The 19,868-nt window shown below is 38.1% G+C and overlaps 1 long non-coding RNA gene across 1 annotated transcript in view; it reads right to left on the reverse strand.

The window, feature by feature from the left end:
* Positions 1–223: 223 nt before the first annotated feature.
* The window catches only part of LOC134808372 (uncharacterized), a 32,372-nt gene continuing 12,727 nt past the window's right edge, over positions 224–19,868 (reverse strand). Inside the window, exon 3 of the long non-coding RNA XR_010151193.1 lies at positions 224–2,776. This is a non-coding gene — a long non-coding RNA (uncharacterized LOC134808372). The remainder of the gene's footprint in view (positions 2,777–19,868) is intronic.

A 19,868-nucleotide genomic window follows, 5' to 3' on the forward strand; every position in this document is an offset into this window, starting at 1 on the left:
TACAGTGTCTTTTCTTTTCTCCAGTTTGTGCTATAAGTTATCTTCAAGTTATAAGCAAATGAAGAGTACCAATGTATATAATTTTTGGATATACAGTAAACCCATGTAAACAATGTAAAACCATATTGTATATGTGTTAACATTCAGGGCTTTAAAAAAATTCTATGTACAAACCTGAAAATATTTGTCTGATTCATGGACAAATCACTCAAACAAACAATTTGCAGTCTTCATTTATTTATGCATTCAGCTCTCAGTTGTGGGTGGGTACAGAATGGCCATATAATCCAATATTGTAATACAAAGTGAAAAGTGATGTAATAGATGTTATCAGTTTACAGAATATCAGTCAGTTCTAAAGCCCCCATGGAGGTGTGGAATAATGGGAAAGGCTTCTATTCTTAACATGCTTAAATTTGTATTTTAGATAAATAAGACATACACGTATACGTATATACACTCAAAGATAAAACAAGTAATTCATAATTTTTGTTGCAAATCTATTACTCCCCTTACCAGAAAACTATATTTACACATAAGAATTTGTCAGATCTCAAAAGCAAGATTGGAAATCAGAGTGATCATTGTATATTTTAATATAGAATGAAAATAAATTTGACTTTGAGGTATAGTTGAAATGGAAATAAATCAGATGTGAAATTAGATTGAATAAGTTCAAAGTGGTAATGAAAATAAGCCTTGTATGTACAAATTCAATAAAAGTATTTGTCTCCCTACAGGCATAGCAAACATAGGTGGAAAGATTTTACAAAGGTATTATGGGGACAAGAGTTACTTTATTTTAAAAGCAAATCTGCCATGCAATTTCTAATTAACCAGGAGGTGGGGAATGCCTCCAAAATGGCTAGCTGATGTATTACTCTTTATGTAGAAACATCCACTTATTGTAGGTTTCCTCCAAAACAACGCTTGTTATCACAGAAATTACAGGCTGTGATGCCCAAAACTGGCTACACATTCCTTCCAGAGCATGTATGCTTTCTTCTCAACATATAAGCCCTGGGTCTGGGGGCTTGAGGTACGGAGATCTACCTATCTTGCGTATGCCCCAAACCACACTTGTGCCTGTAAATTCCCCATAATAAATTACCCAAAACCAACAAAGTGGATTTGTTCACCTCCTTCTTTGGTTTTTCATCTCCTTTGGCATTTAGGAGTTGCTTTGCCCTTTCATGGAACAGGTAGAATCTTTAAATTATTTGGTGATGTTCATATTGCTTATTATTAAAGCAAAGCACTAGAAATACCTGACCAGACTCTCAGAATTCCCAAAATACAAAAGCTGGAGCCCAGATTAATAGTTCTTGATAGAGTTATACTTACAAGGGTCACGGCCACATGGCAGTTCAATATAACTTGTTCAAACCACACTCCATGAGATGCAGCTGTGGTAAATATTAAGGAATAAATGAACTAGAGTGGGTAACGCGGTTACCTTGGTTATTCAATTCACCCAAGCTAATATAATTCTAGGTATAAAAGCCGTTTTAATTGGGTGTAGTGGTGCATGCTAGTAGTCTCAGTTACTTGGGAGACTGAGGGGAGGATTGCTTGAGTCCAGGAGTTCTAGGCTGTAGTGCCTGAAGCCCACTGGATGTCTGCACTAAGTCTGGCATCAATATGGTGAACCCCTGTGAGCAGGGGACAATCAGGTTGCCTGAGGAGGAGTGAACTGGCCCAGGTTGGAAACCTCTGTCAAAACTCCCATGCTGATCAGTCGTGGGATGGTGCCTGTGAATAGCCACTGCACCCCAGCCTGGGCAACATAATGAGACCCTGTCTCAAAAATAAATAAATTAATTAAATTAAGTTTCTTAAAGTCAGTTAAGCCAAAATATAACTGGGTTGAGAAAATGTCAGCAAAACTAGAATAATAGTTAATGTTTACATGTTAAGTACTTCTGATATGCCAGGCACAGTCCTAAGTGCTTTAGAAATATTGTCACATTTAATCCTCCCAATAACCTGATGTGGTAGTTACTGTTAAATCTCCAACTTACATATAAGAAAACAGAAGCTTAAGGAAGTTAAACAAGTCACTCAATCTTACAAATGTGATCAATGGAGGAGCACACGTGTCCAGAATCCTTACTCTTTCCCATTTTGCTGTTCTGCCTCTAACATATTGAACACAGCAACTGAAATTTGAACTAGGTATTGAAAGTCGAGTATGATTTTCCTGGTAGAGGAAAGGGAAAGGTTGCTTTTCTCTGGCTGGAGGAGAGCAGGGAGCTGGTAAAGAGTCACAGAAGTGGGAGGGATTTTCTTCCAAGAGGAGCAAATACATGGTGCCTTGTGCATACAGTGTGATGGTGCTGGAAGATGAGACTGGAAGGGACACTTGGGTCGAGTTTGTTAGGGCTCCTCTGCATTTAGGAATTTTGACTTGATCCTGAAGGCATTGGCTAGTCAATGAAGGCTTGCATTTGGAGAATGAGAACTCAGATGTCAGTGTGGAGGGTGGATTGGATGTATATTAAGAATAGTTCCTAATAATCCAGACGAGAGGTGATGGTGAACTAAACTAAGGCAGGAACTATCAAAGTAATAAAGATACAGACCTTGGAGGGGTAAAAGAAGAAATATTCTCCCCATCTTCCCCAGGCACACAGGTACAAGCACTTCAGTGGGCTGCTGGGTACGTGCAAAAGTGGTAAGTGGTCAGCAAAAGAATGCTGTCCTGAGTTTTTCCACATCAGTGATTTTTCTTGCTGTGAGTTCTTTACCAATCCAGATGGGGCATCATCACTTGTGACTTCGGAGGAAAGAGTAATTGTAAAATTCATTAAGTTTCTGAATGAAGATGTGTAATATCTTCCAAGAAAATAATTAAACCACCATGGGGCAAAGACTCTCATCTGTATAATTTAAAGTTATAAAGTGGGTCATTGCTTAGTGTCTCAAATCTCGTTTACATGTAGCTAATTCATAATCATACTCCATCTGGCTAAAATTAGTCACATTATTCTGTGAGCCAAGAAAAATATTTGTCTCATTTTAGAGGTTTTATTATACAATCAAATGTAGTCTAATGTACATCTGAATTCTTCGTTCTCCTTTTCTTGAAATATTTGAATCTCACTAAAATGAAAAGATAAAGTAGAATATATGGTATATTCAATAAAAGTTCTCAGCTGGGTGTGGTGACTCATGCCTGTGATCCCAGCACTGTGGGAAACCGAGGTGGGCAGATAGCTTGAGCCCAGGAGTTGGAGACCAGCCTGGGCAACGTGGCAAAACCCCATCTCCACAAATATATATATATATACATGTGTGTGTGTGTGTATATATATACACACATATATATGTATATATGTGTGTGTGTATATATATACACACATATATATGTATATGTGTGTGTGTGTATATATACACATATATATGTATATATATGTATATGTGTATATGTGTGTGTGTATATATATGTGTATATATATGTGTGTGTGTGTGTGTGTGTGTGTATAGATATGAGAAAATTAGCTGGGCATGGTGGCACGCACCTGTAGCCCTAGCTACTCCAGAGTCTGGTGGGAGGATCACCTGAGCCTGGGGAAGTCAAGGCTGCAGTGAGCTGTGATTGCGCCACTGCACTCCAGCTTGTGTGATAAAGTAACACGCTGTCTCAAAGTAATAATAATAATAATAGTTAAAGTTCTCATTTCAAAGAGCACAGAGCCCATAATAGAAGAGGGTTAAAATCCCGGGAGGCGGAGCTTGCAGTGAGCCAAGATCGCGCCACTGCACTCCAGCCTGGGCAGCAGAGCGAGACTCCATCTCAAAAAAAAAAAAAGAAGAGGGTTAAAATGGAATATTCTTATTCCTACTTAAAAGACAGGGAAACCAAACAGATGTGTGCCAAGCTACCATGTGTTGAGGTGACCAATTAAGACAACAAGCCAAACTGAAAATAACAATCAATTCATTTGTTGTGACAGTGCAGGCAAGAGTCAAAAGAGAAAGGCATTGGCTCCCTAGTGTTTTTTCCCAATAGAACAGTGCCAGGCAATAGTCAAATGGAAGCACAGGTAAGGGAAATCATTTCATTACCAAGGAGCCCCAAACAAAAGATTCCTGCTTTTTATGGACTTATAGGGCCATGGAAAGAAAGTGGGAGAAGGACTAGGAGTGAAAAGGTCTGGAGTCAAAGTGGATAAAACTGTCTCAGCCAAGGCCCACAATAACAAGGTCTCAGCAAAGGTGCCTGGGAAGTGTCTCAAGAGAGGCCCCAGTCAAGAGGCTTCTGAATGGAGGTGCCTGAGCTGGGAATGCAGTTATGCATACTAGCATTGCAGCTCAAAGGGGCCTAGGTCCTCAACTGCAACTCCCTCCAGAAAACTACAAGGCACTGGTGGTACAACAAGTCAGATGTGGGGAGAGCAGCTTCTCCTATGAGGCCTGCCATGCATCACCTTGTAATTGCCTGTGGAGGGCCTGAAAGATCACACATGGGACTGAGTCCTGGACTCACACTCCAAGAGTATCCATATCTGGTAATAAATGGAGGTGGATTCAGGTGTCCTGCATGCCAATCTGCCAAAAGCCATACATTGTGAATAAAAAGCATAAGGGAATGCTTTGGCTTAATGTCAGGCAATTTCTAGGGGCACTGGCTATTTTGATTTTATATATCTGGGAAGCAAAGACCAAACATCAGACCCAGGGCTTGGGTACAGAAAAGAGAAACTGAAATTTTCTTTTTCATTTCCTAACTCTGCTGATTCCCTACCCGTCAGACTTTGAAAAGAAAAATAAAGGAAAAAAGAATGGGGCTCTGAAAATATTTGACCTTCCTCAGTCCTGTCAGCATTCACTGTGTCAGTCTTCGCCACAGGAAAAGTAGGCAGCAGCACATACTGTGTAATTTCAGAGCGCTGGCAAGAGTCTCCACCGTCTGCCTTGGAGGCAACTCATAGCTCAGATATCTCTTAAACCTGTCCCCAATTTTCTTTTCTTTTCTTTTTTCTTTTTTTGAGACGGTGTCTCGCTCTGTTTCCCAGGCTAGAGTGCAATGGCCCGATCTCGGCTCACTGCAAGCTCCACCTCCCGGGTTCACGCCATTCTCCTGCCTCAGCCTCCCGAGTAGCTGGGACTACAAGCACCCACCACCACACTCGGCTAATTTTTTGTATTTTTAGTAGAGCGGGGTTTCACTGTGTTAGCCAGGATGATCTTGATCTCCTGACCTCGTGATCCGCCCGCCTCAGCCTCCCAAAGTGCTGGGATTACAGGCGTGAGCCACCACGCCTGGCCATGTCCCCAGTTTTCATTCTTACTACCTCTCACTTAGGTTATTGTAATAGACTCCTGATTACTATCCCTGCTTCTGGTTTATTTCTCCCACCAGAATATCTGTCAAGCAATAAGAGATATAGAACTGGAACTTCTTTAGAAGTTAGTTGTGTAGAGGTGGTAATTGAAACCCATTAGGAAGGAACGAGCTCTCCTAGACAGGGGTGTAGCCTTAGAAACAAACAAACAACTTTTCCTTTTTTTTTTTTTTTTTTCTGAGATAGTGTCTCACTTTGTCACCTAGGTTACAGTACAGTGGCACAATCATGGCTCGCAGCAGCCACAACCTCCCAGGCTCAAGCAATCCTCCCACTTCAGCCTCCTGAGTAGCTGGGACTACAGGCATGCACCACCATTCCAGGCTAACTTTAAAAAAAAAACTGTAGAGATGGATTCTCACTATGTTGCCAGGCTGGTCTCAAACTCCTGGACTCAAGGAATTCTCCCACCTTGGCCTTCCAAAGTGCTGGGATTACAGGCTTGAGCCACTGCTCCTGCCAAAAATTTCCCTACCAGTGAATGAGGGGCATACCCATTTGTTTATTTGTTCGAAAATTAGTCATTGTGAATATTTATTATTATACAATTACTATACTCTAGGCATTAAAATATTCTACCTAGGAAATAATGAGGGCAACGAGGTGGGGTTTTCAGCAATGGTTTCATATACAAGATGACATTTGAGAGAGAACAAGAGAGGAGAAAGGAAGAGGAAAAGAAATATGTGAGCATAAAGCATCCCGACATATTCAAAGTTTTGCAAGCATTTCCCTATGTTTGGATACTGGGGGTATCTTAATCCATTTTGTGCTGCTTCAACAGAATATCAATAATAGTGGAGGACTTCAACATCCTACTGACAGCACTAGACAGATCACTGAGGCAGAAAATCAATGAAGAAACTCTGGATTTCAACTGGACTCTAGACCAAATGGACCTAATAGACATCTAAAGAACATCCTATCCAACAACCATAGAATTTGCGTTCTTCTCATCCCTACACAGAACATTTTCCCAAATTGACTATATGTTTGGCTACAAAGCAAGTATCAATAAATTTAAAAAAAAAACTAAATCATACCAAGTATCTTCTTAGATCATAGTGGAATAAAATTAGAAATCAATAGCAAGAGGAACTTTCAAAACTACACAAACTTGGAAGCTAAACCACTTGCTCCTGAATGACTTTTGGGTAAACAATTAAACTGAGGCAGAAATTTTAAAAAATCTTCAAAAGAAATAAAAATAAAGATACAATATACCAAAACCTCTGGGATAGAGGAAAAGCAGTGTTAAGTGGAAAGTTTATAGCATTTAATGTTTACATCAAAAGATAGAAAGATCTCAAATTAATAACCTAATGTCACACCTCAAGGAAGTAGAAAAACAAGAACAATTCAAAGCTAGTGGAAGAAAACAAAGATGAGAAAGGAACTAAATGAGATCAAGACCAAAAATATGACACAAAAGATAAACAAAACAAAAAGCTAGTGTTTTGAAACGATAAGCAAAATTGATAGACTTCTAGTTAAACAAGAAAAAACAAGAGAAGATTCAAATAAATGCAACCAAAAATGTGAGAAGTGGTATTACAACTGATATCGCAGAGATAAAAAAGATCCTCGTAGAGTACTATGAACACCTTTATGTACACAAACTAGAAAACCTAGAGGAAATTGATACATTCCTGGAAACATACAAGCCTCCAAGATTGAACCAGGAAGAAATAGAAACCCTGAACAGACCAATAATGAGTAATGACATTGAATCAGTAATTTTAAAATTCTAACCAAAAATCCCCGTCCAGGACCAGATGGATTCACAGCCGAATTCAACAAGATACAGAATTAACCTAAATGTCCAATAACAAATGAATGGATAAAGAAAATGTGAAGGCCGGGCGCAGTGGCTCACACCTGTAATCCCAGCACTTTGGGAGGCTGAGGCGGGTGGATCACAAGGTCAGGAGTTCAAGACCAGCCTGGCCAACATGGTGAAACCCCATCTCTACTAAAAATACAAAAAAAAAAAAAAAAATTAGCCGGGCGTGGTCGTGGGTGCTTGTAATCCCAGCTACTCAGGAGGCTGTGGCAGAGAATGGCTTGAACCCATGAGGCGGAGGTTGCAGTGAGCCAAGATGGTGCCACTGCACTCCAGCCTGGGTGACAGAGCGAGAATCCATCTCAAAAACAAAAAAAAACAAGAAAAAGAAAAAGACAATGTGGTATAATATAGACACAATGGAATATTATTCGGCCATAAAAAAGCATGAAATCTTGTCATCTGTGATGACATAGATGAACCTGGAGGACATCATGTTAAGTGAAATAAGCCAGACACAGAAAGAGAAATATTGCATGGTTCATATGTGAAATCTAAAAAAAAAAAAAAGAAAAAAAAATTGGTATCATAGAAACAGCAGAACAGTGGTTACCACATACTGGGGAGAGAAATGATGAAGGGAGGATAAGAGAGGTTGGTCAATAGGTATAAAGTTACGATTAGATAGGAGGAATAAATTCTAGTCATCTATTGCACAGTAGGGTGAATATGGTTAAAAGTAAAATATCATATATTATAAAATAGCTAGAAGAGAGGCTTCTGAATGATCTCACCACAAAGAAATGATAAATACATAAGATGATGGATACATTAACTACTCTAATTGGATCATTCTATAACATAAATAGGTATTGAAACATCAAAATAAACCTCATAAAAGTGTACAATAACAATATATCAATTAAAACAATAAATTTAAATTTTTTAATAAAATAAAAGGTATGTGTGTGTGTGTGTTTGTGTGTGAATAAAAGCTCAAAGGCCAGGATTTTTGTCTGATATTGGGAATATGGTGCAACACATACTGTGACACATTCAGTAAATAGTTCTTGGTGATTCATTGCAAAATAGTGGGTCAAATGTCATTTCCAAGTTTTCTCATGAGAATCTCAGTGACTTTGTAGGTTCTTGAATCTGTATAAAATGAAAACTTTTGACATCTCAAGCTGTTGTTATAACCCAAGACTCAGGCATCACGCACTTGGCTCACTCCCTCTTGTCTATAGGTTACATGCACCGGAGCATGTGATGGGATGATAATTCCCAATGATGAACTTGCAGGGAATGCAGGTCAAGAGAGAACTTCAGAATCTTTCCATTTCTGATTACATGTTAACATTACTAAGTGTGGCTTATTTAACCTTAAAAGCCCTGCAATATAAAAGGATATTTTTGTGTTATTATTTATTCATTCATTCAAAAAATAGTTATGATGTAACCTCAAAAAGTATTTATAATGTGCCAATCACTGTGCTGGGTGATGGAGAAATAGCAGTGACTAAGATAGACATAGTCTCAACATTTCAGTCTAGCGAGGGATACAGACAAAAACACTGATAAACCGTATTGTAATCAGAGCTATGAGGGAGGAAGCAGAGTAGTCTGAGAGCATGAGGAGAGGGTACTAAACACATACGGGAGAAAGGGGAAGGCTTCCTAGAGGAAGGGATGTTTAAGCAGAAACAATGAAAGACTAGTAGAAGTTAGCCAAATGAAAAGGAGAGGTAAGAAAATGCAAGCAGAGGGAAGAGCATGAACCAAAGCCAAGAGGCAAGAGAGAAGAAGAAAATGGAAAATGTTCGGAATAGCTGGAACATCGAATATATGAGAAGACTGGATGAGAGTAGATTGTCGCAGAAATCAGAAGTAAGATCATTGTAAACTATGCCAAGGAATTGAGAGCAGTGGGACACTAAAGAAAGATTTTAAGGAGGCAAGTGACAAGGAGGCAAGATTTCAATTTAGAAATGTGTTATCATAATCTAAGCCTGAAAAGACGATGACCTATGCTAAGTAAGTAACAGTAACAGTAAAAAGAAATGAACTAAAATGATAGATATTTAGGAGGTAGAATGGATAGGAATTGGCGAAAAACATGGGGTGAGGAGGAAAAGAATTCAAAATATCTAGCTTGGCAATTGGGTGATTTACTGAGATACAAAACAGTTGAAAGAGCAATTTGGAAAAGAGGGTAGAATAGTTGGGTTTAGTTTTAGGTGTGTTGTGTTTGAAGTGCCAGTGGATCCTCCAAGTGAAGATGTCAACTGGACAAATATAACTAAGAAAAATCCATGAATCCCATATATAAACTTAGGAGTCCTAGCAGCCACTGAGGATATAGTGGAACACTGTGGTGGTTGAGTCAATAATATGAAAGGAAATCGGCTGTATAGATATTTTTTATTGTCTTGCTGTGGGCCTGAGTTAAAATACTTTTCTGATATCCTAGCCTTTTTTGCTAAATGAAGACCTCCCAAAACCTGGTGTTTATTACGAAGCAAGTCCTATCTGCCAAGCTCTTCTAGATGCTTTTCATTCCAGGCAGCTCACTATATCACTGAGTCCTCACTGTAATCGCTACACTGGGCTATATTTGAAAAAAGTGACTTAGAGAGAGTGGTAATGAAGGTTACCTTGTTTTTAAGAAACAACAGCAGCTGGCTTTTTAAGTGTTTGAACTAGGGTAATGCCCAAACCTCTCCTTTCTTTGCAGCTGCCACAGACACATAAATAGTCCCATGAACTCCCTTCTCTAATGCTAATTCATCACTGCAAAAAAATTAGGCATTCTTCCAGGGAAGAAGAGCCCAGCCCAGACTAGCATGGTGGCAAGCCCTTGCCTAAACGTAAGTTAGGTTGACCACAAAACTTTAGTGGGATTCCTTCAACACCACCTCCTCTACATCCCCCTGCCCCTACTTCCATTTTTAGGGAACACTACAGTGTTTTTCTAGTTTGGCAGTAAATCTCTCTATGTCTCAGTTTTGACTAAATAGTAACCACTGATGTTAGGCTGATATTAAACTAAATAGAGACAATATTCTCTCATGTAAGCCTTACAACAATGCTTTGAGAGGATACTGGAGCTTAGAGAGGTTAAATAGTGTTCCCAAGGTCACAGAGCCGATACTCTAACAACAATGTTATCCTGGCTCCTTTTTTTTGTCTTTTACTTGTGTCAGTGACAATACTTACCTCAACAATAACTAACTTGTGTGAAGTATTTACTATGCCCTAGAAATTCAATGAAAACACTTGACAAGGATTTTAGCATTTAATCCTCCCAACAGTTTTGTTGTATTGTATTGTATTGTATTGTATTGTATTTTTTGAAACAGGGTCTCACTTTGTCACCCAGGCTGGAGTGCAATGGCACAAACATGGATTACTGCAGCCTCAACCTCCCAGGCTCAACTCATCCTCCTGCATCAGCCCTCTTAAATAGCTGGGACTACAGGCACAAGCCACCATGCCTGGCTAATTTTTTTGCATTTTTTGTAGAGATGGGGATTCATCATGTTGCCCAGGCTGGCCTCAAACTCCTGAGCTCAAGCAATCTGCCAACCTTGGCCTCCCAAAGTGCTAGGATTACAGGCATGAGCCACTGCACCCGGCCAATTGTCCCCATTTTTAAGACAAGGAACCTGAAGCCTAGAGAAGTTGTCACCTGCTCAATTGCACACAAGTGACAAGTGGTAGAACCAGGATTTGAATATGAAAAGTCTAACTTCAGAGACTTCACTGTACTTACCACACTTTGGCCTAGGTGACCTCTAAGGACCCTCTTCTCTTACTCACCCCCGGCCATCTATACAAAGATTCCGTGATGTGTTCCTGTACCAAGGTGGCTTATCACACTTCATTTCACATAAGATATACTGCTAAAATTATGGCTTTGAATTATATATTGACTTTATAATATTAGGATATTTAAGTTTAGAAACTTTATATTCAACTTGGTTTAACAAGTTCTTTGGCCTAATCATTGGAAGTAGCTGAGAAGGAAGGGGCAGGTGAACCATCACAGGTTGGCTCAGGACCAAAATGAGGCAGAAAGGTTTATTTTTCAACCCTAAAGGTACAGGAAAAGGGCTGAGTCACCCCACACTCCCTAGCTAGATTCTGGAAAAATCTAGCACCTTTCCATACAGCAGAAGCCTCCTTTGCCAATGGCAGCCTCTGCTTCACCAAGCAGTATTCTATTGGCTCTTCTTTTGGCTCACAGAAGCATAAGCCTGGCTAGATTTCCTTGTTAGTGCTCAGGAAGAATTCCAAACCCCAGATATATCGGGACAAAAAAAAAGAAAAATATTTCACCTTTCTCTGGCTTTTTTTTTTTTAACTGAAAGAGGATTGGTAAAGGAAGTAACCATAATTTTTTAAAAAATATTTTAAATAAATCCTGAGCATGGTACTCCCCAAAGTCTCTAAGCTAATGGGTTAGACTAGAAAATGAACACTTGGCCTCTTTTTTTATACTTTCCCTCTAACTGTCTGATAGGCCCCAATTCCCACAACTTTGAACTGCTCTTCAGCCCCACAATTCAGATCTAACGATTCTGATTCTGAATTTTTCTTTAGACCTTCCCTCTCTTTTTCCACATACTAAGTTGGCTCTGATAATGCTATAAAGTAGTAGCATTCCTACTTTGTAATAGGAATGGAAAGGAAATCTGGCCATATTCAGGAGCTCCATGATTATGAACCCATATTACAAAGTAGTAGCATTATCAGAGCCAACTTAGTATGTAGAAGAAGAGAGGGAATTCACTTTGAAACTTAAGTAACAGCCAACTTAAAACAATGCAGTCTCTTTACTTCTTAGCACAGAAAAGTACTTAATGAAGATAGAATGTATCTATCAACTAAGACGCAACTTAGTTGCTGGCAAATACAAAGTAAAGAAAGACTTGGGCCGGTCACTGGCTCACGCCTGTAATCCCAGCACTTTGGGAGGCCTAGAGGGGCAGATCATGAGGTCAGGAGTTTGAGACCAGCCTGACCAACATGGTGAAACCCCCTGTCTCTACTAAAAATACAAAAATTAGCTGGGTGTGGTGGCACACAACTGTAATCCCAGCTACTCAGGAGGCTGAGGCAGGAGAATTGCTTGAACCCGGGAGGCAGAGGTTGCAGTGAGCCGAGATTGCACCACTGCACTCTAGCCTAGGCGACAGGGCAAGACTCCATCTCAAAAAAAAAAAAAAAAAAAAAAAACTCGAAGAAGAAAAAAGAAAGAGGTAAAGAAAGAAGGGAAACTGTTAATAAATTCTGTCTGTGGTATAATATGTACTTTTATGGTTCTCTTAATATTATCCTTAAACAGCCTCTTTAATCCCCACCAGTGAGCCTAAACTTTTATTTACTAGAGGAGTTTAGAGAGCCCTGAGTTTCTGGTTTTGACAAGTCAGGTATTTTACATTCCTAGTGTAAGATTATCTGGTTCATGTAAGAGAGTTAAGAGGAAATGAAGCTGTATGTTCATCCTAGTTTTTTCTTTCTGTCCTACCCACCCTTGTGCCCAAATACCTTCCTCCTTGGCCCACACTCTAGTCCTGAGTTTACCAACAAAGTCTCAGCATCTCTACCTATGGGAGGGCTGGGGCAGAATGCAAGAACAGGGAATAAATAATGGATGATTAGCTTGGCTGGTGACAGACTGTTGTAGCACTAGCAGAATCTGCAGGAGTTCAGATGCAATTCTGCAGATCCGAAAAGATCTTGGGTAAAAGAGAAGGGAAAGGAAATCTGGCCATATGCAGGAGCTCCATGATTATGAACGCATATTCCATAGTTTTCACAGGGCAACCAGAGCTATCCCACACAATTCAAACATGTGTGGTAGACAAGAGAGTGATCTGAGGAACATGGAAATAGCCATCTGTTCAGAAAGAGGTCTCTATTACTGGGTCTGAAATGCCCCTTTCACACATCAAACCTTGATGATATCCTAGTTTCAACATTAGGACACCAAAGGAACCACATTATACCATTCAGGTACTCAAATCCAAAGGGAATTGATGGAAAGACTTTAGCGGGAGGGAGTGTTGTCAGCAAGATGGTGGAATAGGAAGATACAGGCCCTCCTTTCCCCACAGGGACACTGAGTTAACAATATACAGATCAGAATGAACTCTAGAGACAGGTTGAAAAGCTACAGCACCCAGGTCATTGTAAAACCAAGAAGAGATTCTGGCAAAATGGATAGACAATTTTGCAACATCTGGCATGCCCATCTGTGTCCTTTCCTCTACGTGGCATAAACCTGAGCAACTTTGGAGAAACCCCTTACTCCAAGGCTCCACCCTCAGGGATGGAAACAGAAGAATGAGCCATGCATTGAATGTTCTGGCTTATCTGGGGGCTGCCCAAGGGATTAGTTTCTGTCTCACCTAACAGAAATCAGTGCTGACAGGACCAGGTCAAGCATTTGGAAGCCACTAAAAACAGAGGTGAGTAGCAGGTTAGAGTCGCAGTTCCACAGGCAGACACCAGAAGGAGTAAGAGATCAGAAAAGGTTTGAGAGGTCCTAGATCCTCCAGCAGGGTTGATTGGTGAAGGTCTTTCCCTGTATGAAGCCAAAGACTAGGAAAGGTCTTCAAATGGCCAAGTTCTAGCAAAACATTTTAAGACATCCAAAGAGACAGAGAAATTTGGCACAAAGGATCAAATAAAACTCCAGAAATCAATTCTGAAGAAATATGATCTACTAGTTGCCTGAAAAGGAATTTAAAATAACTATCATAAAGATGCTACCAAAAGGATAACAAACATTATCATAAAGATGCTATCTAAAAGATAACAAACACTGGGCCGAGTGAACACTGATAGGCAACTAAATAAAATCAGGGAAATGATGCACGAACAAAATGAGAATATCAACAAGGAGATAGAAATTATAAAAAAAGAACCAAACAAATTCTGTAGCTGAAAAATATAATAACGGTACAAAAAATAGTAGAAGGATCCAACAGCAGACTTGATCAGGCAAAAGAAATAGCAAACTCAGAGACAGATCATGTAAAGTCACTGAGTCAGAGGAGCAAGAAGAAAAAAAATGAAGAAAAGTGAAGACAGCCCAAGGGATTTACAAAACACTATCAAGTAGCCTAATATATGTATTATTAAAATCTCAGAAAAAGAATGAGAGAAAGGGACAGAGAGCTTATATGAACAAATAATGGCTGAAAACTTCCTAAATCTGAGGAAAAAGAAGAACATACAGACTCAAGAGCTCAATTCAGAACCCTAACCAGAATAAATCCAAAAAGAATCACACCAAAACACATTGTAATCAAACTCTAAAGTCAAAGACAAAGAGAGTAACTTGAAAGCATGAGAAAAGCAATTTGTCACATAAAAGGAAACTTCCATAAGATTATCAGTAGATTTCTCAGCAGAAACTACAGGTTAGAAGGGAGTGGCATGATATATTCAAAGTGATGAAAGGAAAAAAATAGTCAACCAAGAATACTGTATCTGGCAAACTGTTCTTCCAAAATTACGAAGAAATTAAGACTTTGAAATAAACAAAAGCTGAGGGAATTTATTACTACTAGACCTTCTCTATAAGAAATACTAAAGGGAGTCCTTCAAGTTGAAATGAAAGGACAGTAGAGAGCAACACAAAGCCATATGAAAATAGAAGGTTCTCTGGTAAGGGTAGTACATAGCCAAATATAGAAACCTATACTGTTATAATTTTTGTGCATAAAATATTAATGACAGAAATATTTTAAAAATAGATCTGTGTTAATGAGTATACAATGTATAAAGAAGTAGTGTATGACATCAGTAATATCTGGGGAGAGTAGAGCTGCAAAGGAGCAGAATTTTGTCTGCAATGAAGTTAAGCTGTTATCAATTTAAAGTAGAAGGCTATCATTTTGAGATGCCTTACATAACTGCAATGGTAACCACAAAAAGCTATAGAATATACACAAAAGAAAATGAGAAGTAAATCCAATCATATTGCTACCAAAAAAAAATGAAATAAAAAGGAAGACAATAACAGAGGAAATGAGGAAGAAAAAAGCTATAGGACATACACAAAACAATGAACAAAATGGCAATAGTAAGTCCTTCCCTATGGGTAATTACTTTAACTGTAAATGGATTAAATTCCCCAATCAAGAAACAGAAATTGATTACATCAGTTTTTAAAAATAGGATCCAACTGTTTGCTTTCTACAGGAGACTCACTTTAGATCTAAGGACATGCAGAGATTGAGGGTGAAAGGATGAAAAAAGGTATTCTATGCAAATGATAATCAAAATAGAGCAACAGTGGCTATACTAATATCAGACCAAATAGACTTTAAATCAAAGACTGTTACAAGAGGCAAAGAAGGACATTATGTAATGATAAAATGGTCAATTCACTAAGAAGATATAACTTACAAATATTTATGTACCAAACATCAGAGCTCCTAAACATATGAAGCAAAACTTGGCAGAATTAAAAGGAGAAAGGTCACTTTCATAATGAATAGAACAACCAAATAACATCAATAATGAGTAGAACAACCAAATAACATCAATAACATCAGTAAGAGGACTCGAACAACACTATAGACCAATTGAACATAACAGATATAAGCAGAACACTCCATCCAACAACAGCAGAATATAAATTCTTCTTGCATGCACGTGGAACATTCTCCAGGAGAGACTATAAATTAGGCCACAGAACAAGTTTTAGCAAATTCAATAACATTGATATCACACAAAGAATGTTTTCAGCCAGGCATGGTGGCTTATACCTGTAATCCCAGTACTTTGGGAGGCAGAGGCAGGAGGATTGCTTGAGCCCAGGAGTTTAAAACCAGCCTGGGCAACATGGTGAAACCCTGTCTCTACCAAAAATACAAAACTTAGCTGGGTGTGGTGGTGCATGCCTATAGTCCCTATAGTATATGCGTATACTCAAGAGGCTAAGGCAGGAGGATCACTTGATCCTGGGAGGCAGAGGTTGCAGTGAGCTGAGATCTTGCCACTGCACTCCAGCCTGGGTGACAGAGCAAGACCCTGCCTCAAAAAAAAAAAAAACAAAAAGTCGTTCATATGGATAACTGTAAAAAAAACCACAAATGTACAAAATGTACAAATGTGTGGAAATTAAACAACACACTCTTAAACAACCAATGTGCCAAAAAATAAATCATAAGAGGAATTAGAAAATACCTTGAGAAAACTGCAAATGAAAACACAACATACAAAAACTTACAGGATGCAGTGAAAACAGTGCTAAGAGGGAAGTTGTATGGCAGACACATGTGACAGCAATAACTCAAGCATACCCTGAGAATGACCCTATGGTCTAGGAAGAATGTGTGTTCAGAGTTTCAAGCTAAGGAATTCAGGAGTGGCCAACCTGGAAATTCACTCCTTGACTATGAAGAACATCCAAACCCTTGGTCCATCCCTTCGAATGCAGGCTGTACAGGGGATCAAGGCCCTTTGTTTTGAGTTAAATGGATGTTACCAAGTGGAGGTTGTTAAGTGGAGGTTGCTAAATGAAAATGTGGTATAACATACTTGATTTACATGGGAGTGTAATGAAAATGTGGTATAACATGCATGATACAAATGGGAGTGGTTTGCCTGTCCAGCTCACTGGTCCTGGACCACTGTGTGCATAAGTCCCCAATAAACCCTATGTCTTGTTCGCTGGCTCTGGTCTCTTCTTCAGCCTCTGTGAATCAATATGAATCAATAGAATCAATATGGGTCCAGCACAACAGAAGTTTATAGCTGTAAACGCGTACATTAAAAAAGAATAAAGATCTCAAATCAACAATCTAACTTTACACTCAGAAACTAGAAAAAGAAGAACTAAACCCAAAGCTATGAGAAGGAACAATAATATGATTAGAGCAGAGGTAAACAAAGTAAAGAATAGAAAAACAATAGGAAAAATCAATACAACTAAGAATGTGTATTTGAAAAGATCAACAAAATGGACAGGCCATTAGCTAGATATACTAAAAAAAAAAAAAAGAGAAGACTCACATAACAAAATTTTTTAAAGGGGGTACATTACAATCAATATGACAGAAATGAAAAGAATTATAAGATAATACTATGAACAATTTTCACCAACAAATTGGATAATCTAGGGAAACAGATAAATTCCTAGAAAGATACAACCTACCAAGACTGAATCAAATACTGAAGAAATAGATAATATGAAAGATCAACAACAAGATGTTGAATTCGTGATCAAAAACCTCTAAACAAAGAAATGTATAGGACCAGAGGGCTTCACTAGATAATTCTATCAGACATTTAAAGAATTAACACCAATTCTTCTGAAATTCTTCTAAGAAATGGCAGATGGGGAATACTTCCAAGCTCATTCTATAAGGCTATGAGGCTAGCATTACCCCTGAGACTAAAGCCAAAAAAAAAAAAAAAAAAGCCACCAGAAAAGAAAACTATAGACCAATATCCTGGAGGAATATTAATGCAAAAATCCTCGAGAGAATACTAGCAAACTGAATTCAGTCAGATGTTAAAAAAAATTACACACCATAGCCCAGTGGGATTTATTTCTGAAATGTAAGAATACTTTAACATATAAAAATCAACCCATGTAATACACCACTTAACAGAAGGAAAGGGGAAAAACACATGATCATCTCAATGCAGAGAAAGCATTTGACAAAATTCAACATACTTTCATGATTAAAAAAAAAACTCAACAAACTAAGAATAGAAGGAAACTGCCTCAACAAAACAAAGGTCATTTATGAAAAGCTCACCGCTAAATCATACTCAGTGGTGAAATACTGAAAGCTTTTCCTCTTAGATGAGGAACAAGACAAGGATTTCTACTCTCTCCATTTCTATTCAACATAGATTGGCAATCCTAGCCAAAGCAATTAGGTAAGAAAAAGAAATAAAAGTTATCAAAATTAGAAAGGGAGAAGTAAAATTACCTCTGTTCACAGATGACATAATTTTATACATAGAAAGCCCTAAGGACTACACACACACACACACACACACACACACACACAGAGAGAGAGAGAGAGAGAGAGAAAATCTATTAGAACTAATCAATAAATTTAGCAACATTGCAGGATACAAAATTAACACACAAAAGTCAGTCGCATTTCTATACACTAACAACGAACAAATTCAAAAAGGAAATTAAGAAAACAATTCCATTTATAATAACATCAAAAACAAAAAAAATTAGGAATAAAATGAACTAAGAAGGTGAAAGACTTGTACACTAAAAACTATAAAACATTGCTGAAAAGAGTAAAGAAGATAGAAATAAATAGAAAGGCATTTCTTGTTCATGGTTGGAAGGCTTAATATTATTTAGATGTTCCTACTATCCAAAGCAATGTACAGCTTCAATGCAAAGGCTATCAAATCCTAATGGCATTTTTTGTAGAAATGGAAAAATCCATCCTAAAATTCATATGGAATTTCAAGAGACCTCAAATAACAACAACAAAAAAAAAATTGAAAAAGAACAAATTTGGAAAACTCAAACTTTCTGATTTCCAAACATATTATAAAGCAACAGTAATCAAAACAGTGTGCTATTGGCATAAAGACAGACAAAACAATGAAATAGAATATGGAGCCTAGAAATAAACTGTCATGTATACGGTCAAATGATCTTTGACAAGAATGACAAAACCACTCAATGGGGGAATGACAGTCTTCAACAAATGGTGATGGGAAAACTGGATATCCACATGCAAAAGAATGAAGTTGGAAACCTGTCTCACACTATATACAAAAATTAACTCAAAATAGATTAAAGATTTGAACATGAGATTTAAAACTATAAAACTCTTAGAAGAAAACATAGGGAAAAATCTCTTAACATTAGTCTTGGCAATGATTTCTGAAATATGACCCCCAAAGCACAGATAACTAAAGCAAAAATAGACAATTGGGATTACATCAAACTTAACTTTTGTGCATCAAAAGTCAGAATCAACATAGTGAAAAGGACATCTATAAAATGAGATAAAATATTTGCAAATCATTATCTAATTAGGGCTTAATAGCCAGAATATATAAAGAGCTCCTACAGCTCAACAACAAAAAATCAAATAACTGAACTAAAAATAGGCAAAGGACTTGGATAGATATTTCTCTAAAGATGATATAAAAATGACCAGCAAGCATATGAAAAGACGTTCAACATCACTGTTTATCTGAGAAATGCAAATCAAAACCACAGTGAGATATTACTGAGCACCCAGTAATATTTAGCTACTAGCCAAAAAACAAACAAAAAAAACCTTAGAAAATAACAAATGCTGATAAGGATGTGGCGAAATTGGAACACTTGTGCACTGTTGGTGGATTGTAAAATGGTGCAACTACTATGGTAAACAGTATGGATTTTCCTCACCAAATTAAAAATAAAGTTATCATATGATCCAACACTCCAGCTTCTGGGTATAAATCCAAAACAACTGAAAGCAAGGTCTTGAAGAGCTATTTGTACCCCCATGTTCACAACAGTACTATTTACAATAGCCAAAAGGGGAAAGCAATCCAAATATCCATCAACAGATGAACAGATAAGCAAAAGTATTACATACAATAAAATATTATTCAGGGCTGGGTGCAGTGGTTCATACCTGTAATCCCAGCACTTTGGGAGGCCAAGGTGGGTGGATCACAAGATCAGGAGTTTGAGACCAACCTGGCCAACATGGTGAAACCCCATCTCTACTAAA

This window comes from Pan troglodytes, chromosome 15 (genome assembly GCF_028858775.2).
Source record: "Pan troglodytes isolate AG18354 chromosome 15, NHGRI_mPanTro3-v2.0_pri, whole genome shotgun sequence".
NCBI classification, from domain to species: Eukaryota; Metazoa; Chordata; class Mammalia; order Primates; family Hominidae; genus Pan; species Pan troglodytes.